The following is a 10552-nucleotide window of genomic DNA, read 5'->3' on the forward strand; positions in this document are numbered from 1 at the left end:
ATCTTTGAAAATAACTATTGGAATAGAGAATACAGAGAAGCACATTGAGAGTCAAACACTTATGAAGAATTCAATTTGGTGGTGGCAAACATTATCATCCACATGATTTCTACAGCAAAATGGAAGTGTAGTTATTTATATTTTATTTATAATGAAAGTAATTTAATAAGTCAGTTGTTCCAAATCACATGAATGGAAAAAGTTCAGGAATTAAGTGCATTTTTATTTGATCATAGGATTCTTTTACTGGACATCAATTTGAATATTTATATACTCTCATAGCCTTTTTAGACTGAAAATGCCTTTGCCCTCAGCCTTTCCCATTCTCTTTTGTTACTTTTCTTCAAGCATAATAGCCCTTTCAATGTCTCTATAACCAGCCACCATTTTCTGCCTCTAAACCCATATTTTCTGAAAATACCTTTTTCCATTTCTTTGATGACAATTTCCTATTTTTAGATCTGACAGAACATCATTATATTACTGAAGTTTTAGTTTATAATTTTGAGAGTTAAAAGAAAACAATTGATTATGACTTTCTTACCTGAGAACATAGCCATGAATATGAAGGGAAAGAACACTGAAGCCCCCATGGTGGAGTCAGTCGTCTCAGACTTGGCTGTTGGACGTAAGCAAAAGTGGCTTTTCAGTATCTTCTTTCTGAATAAACCATCTTCATCACCACCATGTTATATATTTGAGAAATTCTCCACCCTAATTGCTAAACACTGTCACTGTTCTGAAAAATTACAGAGTAGCTTTCATAAAGTAGATGGTACTGCTTCTCAAATAAATTTTAGATTCACACCCCAGCTCCCATAAATACCCTGACTTTAATTTGTGTCTATCAGATATGTTCTCCTGGAAAAACTTGGTAACACATCTGGAAAAGTGGTAAATTTATTTATTTTTTATTGTTAGGGGATGACTTGTCTTCAGTTAATATTGCTGTTGACTCTCCAAGTTTATATGTCTGTGAAAGACTGTCAAGGCATTTTCCCCTAAATAAATTATAAGCCAATTATTTACCACAAATTATATATTAAAAGCAAGTAAAATGTACAAAGTATTGGTAAATAGTAGGGGATGAGTGAGTTTAGTGGAGAATGGTGACAGGTAATGATTTTTTTATGAAGCAGCAAGAGACAATAGAGCTTATGATTGAAGAATAAGGTGACACTCTCACCTCCTGTTCTTAGGACATTACTCCAAGCAGGGCAAGTATAAAAATTACATTGGGGGTTTATTTGATCATAAACTCAACCTTAAAAAACACTGGTATATTGTCTTAAATTTTAAATTATTTCAGTCTTGTCCACAAGATGACCTTCATAATTTGAGGCTTAGTGGTCAGACAGTATGAAACAAGTTGAGGGCTATAAGAAATATAAACTTGAAAATGAAGACACAGATGTGATATGGCCATTGGTATGTGTGTAATAGAAAGATGTCATTTAATCCTCATAGCACTAGATAACATATCACTAGTATAATAAAGTCCAGATTATTTTGTAGTTGAAAAATTAAACCTTTGGAAAATTTCAACTTTGGAAAGATCAGTAAGATAGAACATTCTTGTGATCCATTCTAGTTCTAAACTCCCAGGTGTGGCTGTCCTGGAAAGCATTTGACCTTCCCTCTAGCTGTATTCAAAAAGACAATTTTGAAAATGGAAAATGATTTATTTTAATCCAACCAGAAATGCTAAGTCCTATAAAGTGATAAAGATGGAAATTTGTGTAGTTAAGAAGGCACCCCATCACTGAGATTCAGTGAATATAATGGGGAATCAGAAGGCCTAGGGTTATGTGTGCTGAGTACATCTTTCTTGGGGTATGTGCATGTGTGTATTTAGATTTAAACATGTTTTTTCTTAACTTTTCCTTGTGAAAGGTTTTATAATGCAGACTGGTTGAAAACATGCTCAGTGAAGACCTATATACATGCCATTAGGATTTGTGAAGAGCTACTTTATTATATTTACCATGTATCTACCAAATAGGTAAATTTAGTGGTAGCTATTTTCAAATGCAGAAACTCATGTATAGTATAGAGTTCAATGCAGTATTATTTCTAAATAATGAATGAGTCATACATCTGCATTTGTACTTTGCTTTAAAAGCTATTTTAAAATAAATTTTATTTATTTATTTGAGAGAGAGAAAGAGGGAGAAAGAGAGAGTGAGAAAGAAAGAGGGAGAGAGAGAATGGGCATGCCAGGGCATCCAGCTACTGCAAACAAACTCCAGATGCATGCGCCTCCTTCTGCATCTGGCTTATGTGGGTCCTGGAGAATCAAACTGGGATCCTTTAGCTTTGCAGGTGAATAATTTAAGTGCTAAGCCATCTCTCCAGCCCATCAGTTACTTCTTAAACACCTAGTGCTATTGTCTATCCATGCTTCTACCCAAATCCAGGATTATTGGAGCTTTGTAGTATAATATATAAGTAATAAACAAGATTGAGTACATTTTGAGTCAGGAAACTAAAGTGCATAGTGAAGTCACCTGAAATTCAACTCTGAGATCTCGGAATCTGTTTCAGCACCCTTGTTGAAGGTATTGGTGATTTTACAGAAAGATATTGTTGAGTTATTTATCTTTCATTTCATGTTAGAGTTTCTTTATAGTAATCTTTACCAGTGCTACAGTTAGCTAAAACATTTACCTTCTAATAATGTTAATTATCTGACCTTAAGAATCCTCTTCTACCCCTCCTCCCCCACACACAACAGAGTTGTATGGCCAAAGTATTGTGATGGAGCATACTTAAAATATGTTTACCACATTCAAATATTTGAGAAAGGGTGAATGCATTCACATGTCATGAAGGGAGATACTCCACTGACACTATTCCTTACCTTCATTAGCATTTATAATTGGGTAGAAATCCCCATAGAAATGGTATCAAATGGTTCAAGGTGCTGTATGCTCTCCTTTTGAGCTATGTAATTTCTGGAAGAGACTCTCCTATAATTTCTGCTCCTCTTTTTTCTCTCTCCTTATTTCTTCTTTACACACACACACACACACACACACACACACACACACACACACACACACATATATTCTCCTGTTTATTTCTGAAATCAGGATAATAATACTTCAGTGAACAAGTTGAGTTTCACTTGGTATCCTGGTATAGTTTGGAGTATTCTTACAGGTTACTGAACTTGCTCAGACAATGGGATGTCACATAATCTTTATTCAGGTTAGGTGATTTAATCTCAACAAACTCTTTGTCATGCATCTAAACAGTGAGGGATTATGGCACTCAAATAGATTTCTATTTTGTTTTCTATTCTTCCCCAGGGCGAAAAAACACATCATGCTTAATTTTGGGGGGTTTTGTTAAGGGCTCTAGAGTTTAAATTCAGCAAAGGAGAGAAACTATGAGCTCTATAACTTTCATTAGATTATTTTGATACAGACACAAGTATATCTGAGTTCAACCAGACAAATTACATGTTTGCTATGGTCTTTTAAGCATAATTTATACTTCATCAGAGACATAATATCTCTAAAATTTGGCATCTTGCTACTAATGCTATCAGAGAGAAGTTTTCCAGTTGGTTAGCCTATCTCTTTAACTATATTATATTATTAAGAATGAAAGTAAAATAAAGAGGCCAAATGCCACTCACTAATTCCTACCTAAATCAAAGATTTCTGATACTCCTTATTTGACTCACTGATGGATAACATCACACAATTCCACTCCTGAAAACAAAGTATCATTTTCATTCCAGGAGGTAGGCAGATACTTAAGGTAAGACAATGAATAACTTGTCTGCTGAGGTCATCTATTTCTTTATTCAGCACACAATGCTTCAATGCAAACTGAAACCTAAATACATTCAATTTCATCATTATTTATTAAATTTTCACATGTATATGTCATACATATATGTTCCATTATTTTAGTCATTGATATTCTATTCAGGTTAGTATTTGAGGAAACTAGAAACATAATTCTGCTGCTTTCATTCTAGCAGAACCCACATGCAGTGACTAGAGAACACTAAAGCAGAAAATAGAACATAACTATGACAGTCCTAAAGGAAGTTGGGTATCATGGGCTTTTATTGACTTCTTCCCAAGACATCACATAGGAATATGGAATGCTTCACGAATTTGCGTGTCATCCTTGCACAGGGGCCATGCTAATCTTCTCTGTATCGTTCCAATTTTAGTATATGTGCTGCCGAAGCGAGCACTTATTTTTATTCTTTTTCATATTTATTATTTTCTCTGCATGAAATACTCTTCTGCCACATAATGAAGTAGCATAGTAGTTAGTTTAACTCAGGAGCACCCTATTAGTACCTGAAAAGAAGAGCAATGTAGAAAAGTTACTAAGATAACTTAACTGAAATTTCTTTTTCTATGCAAAATAACTTGTTGGAAGTACATTGCTATAGAGACTGAGAAATGAGGAATGCACTTTTTAATGTAAAATCAAACTAAAAGCACTTCCAGTATTGTAGTATCAGATGATTCAACACTTCCCTTCATTTTTGAAACCCAATATTCCAAAATTTCTGTCCATGAAAGAAATAAGATGATATTCAGAGATTAAATGAAGTAGGAAGGAATTAATGCCTGGTAAGGTGGATGAAGACTCACTTTTTAGGTTTCAGTTTGGAGTCTGATAATATCGCCTTATTTTATATAAGGACTACCTGCCAAATATATAGGCTAATTCATTATTAATAAATACTTTCTTCCCTCATAATCCACTAGCTCCAACTAAGGCTACCAGGTAAATATTGTGTCTGTAGTGGCTTCCATGTGCTTACTTGGATGCTTTGCAGAGTAAGCAGTGGTTTTAAGTTTGCTCATCAGTGCTGCACACTGACTTGTGGATCTTTGGATCAGATTTCTTTTCTCCAGCTTGTTCCTTATAGTTGTTGCAAAAAGCCTGTAGTTTGAATAAAGTACTTTTATTTCATGAATAGTAACATTGACATGATTTGGTCTCTTAAAGCATGAAAAAATATTTTAACTTACATACTTTGTTTTAGAAATTCCTTTAAACTGTATTTTATTATGGCAACCAAAATATATTGGACAGCTGGTCTTAGTGGCACACGCCTTTAATCTCAGCACTCAGGAGGCTGAGGCAGGAGGATTGCCCTGAGTTTGAAGCCAGGCTGGGACAAAAGAATGAATTACAGGTCATTCTGGGCTAAAGTGAGACCATATCTCAAAACAAAATAAAACAAAACAAAACACCTAAAACAAAAAAGACCCCAAGATATATTGGGTAAAAACTAAAAGTAATATGTTATCTTGTATTATCACTTTACTATCTTTCCTTCCATCTTTGCTCTGTGCATTGGTTTTCCATGTGTATAAATTTGAAGTATAACCACATTTTATAGTTCATTTAATATTTGTAAATTTTTCAAAATATATTTTATTTATTATTTGAGAGAGAGAAAAAGAGAGACTGAATGAGAGAAGGAGGGAGAATAGGTGCACCAGGGCCTACAGCCACTGCAAATGAAATCCAGATAAATGTGCCACCTTGTGCATCTGGCTTCTGTGGGCTCTAGAGAATCAAACCAGGGTCCTTTGCACAAGGTGACACATATGTCTGGAATTTGTTTGCAGTGGCTAGAGGTCCTGGTGAGCCCGTTCTCTCTCTCTCCCTCAAATAGATAAAATACTTTTTTATTTTGAATTTTTTGTTAAAATGATTTAATATCTAAACAATACTTTCTCCTTTTAGTTTAGAACCGTTCTTTCATTTTATATGAGTTCATAAAGAAATATATGTTTCCTTAACAATCATTTATTAATCATTCTGTGCCAGTACATTAAGTTTCCTAGGTCTCAGGTAGCTCAGACAGACCTCTAGTTCACTGTGCAGTCAAGGATATATGATGTTTGAATAAGATGGCAGCTGCATATCAATATTAATTTCTGATTTTGATACTTATACTGAAGTTAGCACTTGAGGAAACTGAGTAAAAGATATGTGCACTTTTTTATCCTTTTTTGTTAGTCAAATTACTTCAGTGAAACTGTACTAAAAAGTAAATTTTGAAATATAAAATAGATAAAATCAATTTAGATCCTTTACCAGCATTTCTTAACCCATTTCTCCTAATATATAGATAAAAATATTTCAAACATTTTTGTAGCAAGCTAATTTTCAGAAAGTAGAAATATTAATTCATTAAACAGCTAATGATAGTCTTACATATTTCGCACATATTTACTGAAACTTTCATTCATTCTGAAATACATTCATTCATGTCATCCATCTATCTACCTACCCATTCACCCAGCAATGTGTTTGTTGAATTAGTTCTATGATTAAGGCCAAGATCAAGCACTAAGTCTCAAAAAAGAGACCTGAAAGAATTTACATTTTAAGAGAGAAGATTATCATTCAAAGGTAAGAGAATATGATGAATTTGAATTAATAACATTAATAGTCTCTTAGACATATAAATAATAAAGTAATTAATCATTGCTAAACCCATTGTGCCACAGTAATGCCTTTGCTTTTAGGACATTTATATATGTATAGACCTCATGAAGAGAGATTTAAAAGGTTTCAAATGAGAGAAAAATTAAACTCTGCATTGGTAGTATAGATAATGTGGTAATTATCTCCCCAAATTAGAACACAGCATGAGGAAAGGCATGGCTGCAGTCCTGGTATGTGTGGGATGGAAGGCCATCCAGTATGATTCAAACATCAGCTCATTGATGGACAAAAAAATGAGTGAGGTTGAACAGAAGATAGTCATGAGAGTGAGATGCCTGGCCAAGGAATTATTATCTTCATAGCATTTAAAAGTTATCTACAATTTAGGAGGAAGAGAGTCAAGAAACAGAGGTAAAGTATTAGAAATAATATTCCTTAGTATAAAACTGAGGCTATTTTAAATGAATTAATACTTTCAACAATACAGAAGTTGTATCCTTAATACGTTTTGTATATCTGAAATATTTGACATTCAATTAAAAAAACATAGCTATAAATGTAATTCAGTCATCTAAATTATAGTTTAATAACAGTTCATTTTAATTTAGCATTTAACATGTGCTAAGTACTTTTCTATAGGCTTTATATCAACTGAATGAATTAAACATTATTTCTAAGTGAGTTTTATTGATTTTAAAAAAGCACAAAGAAATAAACCAAATTAGTCTAAAAAATTGTGCATTTAGGAAATGATGTTTATAATCTGAAAATAAATATTCACTTTTCAAAGCTTTTATTTCTAAATATAGTCAGTTACACATATAAAAATAGATTTCATCTATGCACTTTTTGTTATTGCTAATTATCCTCTCAGGAATGTGTACTCTATCATACCAAGTACAAGTCAGGCCCAGGATATCAAGAGCTGACTCTTTTCTCATGTCTGTTAAGTGAAATTTACAGTTGTGATTCTCAGATTTTTCATGTGCATCAGATATCAAGGTGTTTATTAAAATGCAGATTTATGGATTCAACATCTTTAGTATTTACTTTTAATCACACAAGCATTTGAAGTATTCAGATCCAGAATGACTATGTCTTTTGGGTTGCCTGGACAGTGATATTTAAAATTATATTTTTATATCTATTGCAAGCAGCATTCTCACTCTCAAAATTTCCCCAGTTTGACAAATAAATGAGATTCATATTACATTTTCACAGATACTGTACCAGTATAGAGGCTGTGATTGAATATAAAATCCTTGTGTGGAACTCTGACATCTGACCATCTGAAGAAACCAGGCAGTAATGTTCAAGCTTGTTTGTTACTTTTTTCACTATTGAGGAAAGCATATATGTACTAATGATAGCATTTGGCATGGAATAGTGTGTCATGCTGTCCTCCCACCTTCTCACTAACCCATCCAATGAAGCCCAAGGATCTCAGTGAACGGCTATAGTGTTTCCCTAGCTTATATAATCATTGCTGTGAGACTTGTTATGATACAAATGGCCAGTGAAAGAGAGGGATGCATGAACTGGAAAGACTCCTTGGCTCACAGTCTCTGCAATGAACGAATAAGCACTGATAAGTCACAAGTCAGAATTCCAGAACTGCAGTTACAGCTAACCTCACACATCTCCTGTTACAGCTGTTTTGGAGCTTGCTAACTATGTGGCTGGGAGAGGAGTTGCATTAGTAAGTGCTCATTACTATGCTGCACTTACTATACTTGCTTGTTGTGAGCATTTACACCTTTCTAGAATGCTATCTTACCTATGCCAGGTAAAAAGAAGGCAAACTTGAGCTTTTCTTTGTCAAAGGCATATATTTACTGGAAGGAAACTGAAACCACACAAAGTTTTTGATTAAAGACTATATAAGGCTACTAGTGAACAAGGTCCTAATATAACAATAAAATAAGTTTGAAATCACTTTTTTTTTTTTGTCATTTCTCTGGGGTAAGGTTCACTCTAGCCCAGAATGACCTGGAATTCACTATATAGTCTCAGGGTAGCCTCAAACTCCTGGTGATCCTCCTACCTCTGCCTTCCAGGTGCTGGGATTAAAGGCCTGCACCACCATAAAGCTAAGGAAAACTAAATAGGGTGACACAAGTGTATAGTCTCAACACTTGAAAGGCACAGGCAGGATTGCTGAAAAGTCAAGTTCAACCTGATCTACTAAATTAATTCCAGGCCACCCAGGGCCACATAATGAGAGCCTGTTTCAAAAATAATTCAATGAAACAAATAAACAAACAAATCAACAAAAATAATAAGGAAACCAAGCTTTGGGGAAAGTGACTTAGCTAAGTATATACAACCATAAATGATACTTAAAAATCAAGTCTAGATCTTACAATCTATGTCAGCATACTGAAATATAAATTTTTATTCATGGAAGCATTTGTTTTTAGATATTTTGCATTCAGAGAAATAGGATGACTTATTCAATTTTAAAGAGATAGGAACAGAATAGAGATTAAAAAATAACTGTTAGAATCTCAGTCCTGGACCCTTTTTAATATATCACATTTTTATATTGTTCAGTAATCCTATGTTATCTGGCAGGCCTTCTCATCTTATGAAATGTCACATTGACTTTAGAATTGGACAAAAACATTTCTTGTATAGCATTATAGTAAAAATCAGAGTACTGAATGTAAAGAGTGATAGGTATTCTCCATCATTAATCATGCTTATTATCAACAAAACCAGCATAGTAACACAAGTGCTGAGATTGACAAATCTGGTCCAAAAGTTTACTCCATATATCTATAATCACCTCCCAAGAAAAACAAACAGGCCATGCTGAACAAAAGCAGAAGTTCACCAGAGGCCTTCATGTCAGTGAAAACTGCAAGGTCTGGAGAAAATAGAATGTTGACAGAATTCTGCACTGTGGTCAGTGTTCTATAGGCTATATTTATAAATCAATCTATATGCATGAATGTAAGTACCTATACCTTTGTCAGTCAGCAACATCCTCCACCTTTATTACACAATTTATTTTTCCAAAATGTAGAGACACTAGAAACCAAAGAAGGTTATTTTAGGACTTTTCAATAAAAAGGGAAAAATGATATTTAGGCAGAATGAAATTATTTCAAATAGCACACCCAGAATTTTCTGTGTTTAGCACACAAAGATAATTGTAACCTAATCATTACCTTACAATTTGAATATTTAGTACCTGTATGTAATAATGCCACGGGGCAAGAAAATTTCAAATAGCAGTAACATAGAACATAGTCTGCATAATTTGTGCATAACATTAATAGGGCTTGATGTCACAAAGGAAAATAAAACTGCTGATGCAAGGGATTTTGAAGCTAAGAATTTGCTGGCTAGAGAAGGAGTACATTCTGAATGGTCATTAAGAAAGAAACTTTTAAATTCAGGGTGAAAAAGAACCCCAGGGCTATCTCTTTAGCCCCCCTGCTTCAGGCTATGCATGATGGTCCATATGCTTTTTAAAAATATATGTTTAATTTATTAAATTATTTGAGAGAAAAAGATAAGAAAAATAGAGCTAGAGAGAGTGAGAATGGCACACCATTGCCTCTAGCCCCTGATAATGAATTCCAGATGGTTGTGCTACCTTGTATACATGGCTTATCTGGGTACTGGGGAATTGAAACTGGGTCCTTAGGTTTTGCCAGCAAGCGCCATAATCACTAAACCATTTCTCTATCCCTCATAAGCTTTTTTATTTTTTAATTTTGTTTATTTTTATTTATAAGAGAGCTACAGACAGAGAAAGAGGCAGAGGGAGATAGAGAGAAAGAGAGAGAGAGAGAGGTAGAGAGAAAGAGAGAGAATGGCTGCACCAGAGCCTCCAGCCACTGCAATGAACTCCAGATGCATGCACCATGCATCTGTCTTATGTGGGTCCTGGGGACTCGGGCCTCGAACAGGAGTCCTTAGGCTTCACAGGCAAGTGCTTAATCATTAAGCCATCTCTCCAGCCCAGCTGTAGCAAATTCACTGAGATGAACTTTCAGACCAGACACAGTTATGGAAGAAAGGATATTTATTGAAGCTTACAGATCCAGGGGAAGTTCCCTAATGGCAGAAGAAACTGGCCTGCCTTCACAGGACCAAGCAA

The 10552-nt window shown here is 34.4% G+C and overlaps 1 non-coding gene across 1 annotated transcript; it reads right to left on the bottom strand.

Moving 5' to 3' along the window:
* Positions 1-4109: 4109 nt before the first annotated feature.
* On the bottom strand, positions 4110-4216 carry LOC123454260. The gene has a single exon (XR_006633245.1). It is a non-coding gene; the product is annotated as a U6 spliceosomal RNA (small nuclear RNA).
* Between the last annotated feature and the right edge of the window lie 6336 nt (positions 4217-10552).

This window comes from Jaculus jaculus, chromosome 13 (genome assembly GCF_020740685.1).
Source record: "Jaculus jaculus isolate mJacJac1 chromosome 13, mJacJac1.mat.Y.cur, whole genome shotgun sequence".
NCBI lineage: Eukaryota > Metazoa > Chordata > Mammalia > Rodentia > Dipodidae > Jaculus > Jaculus jaculus.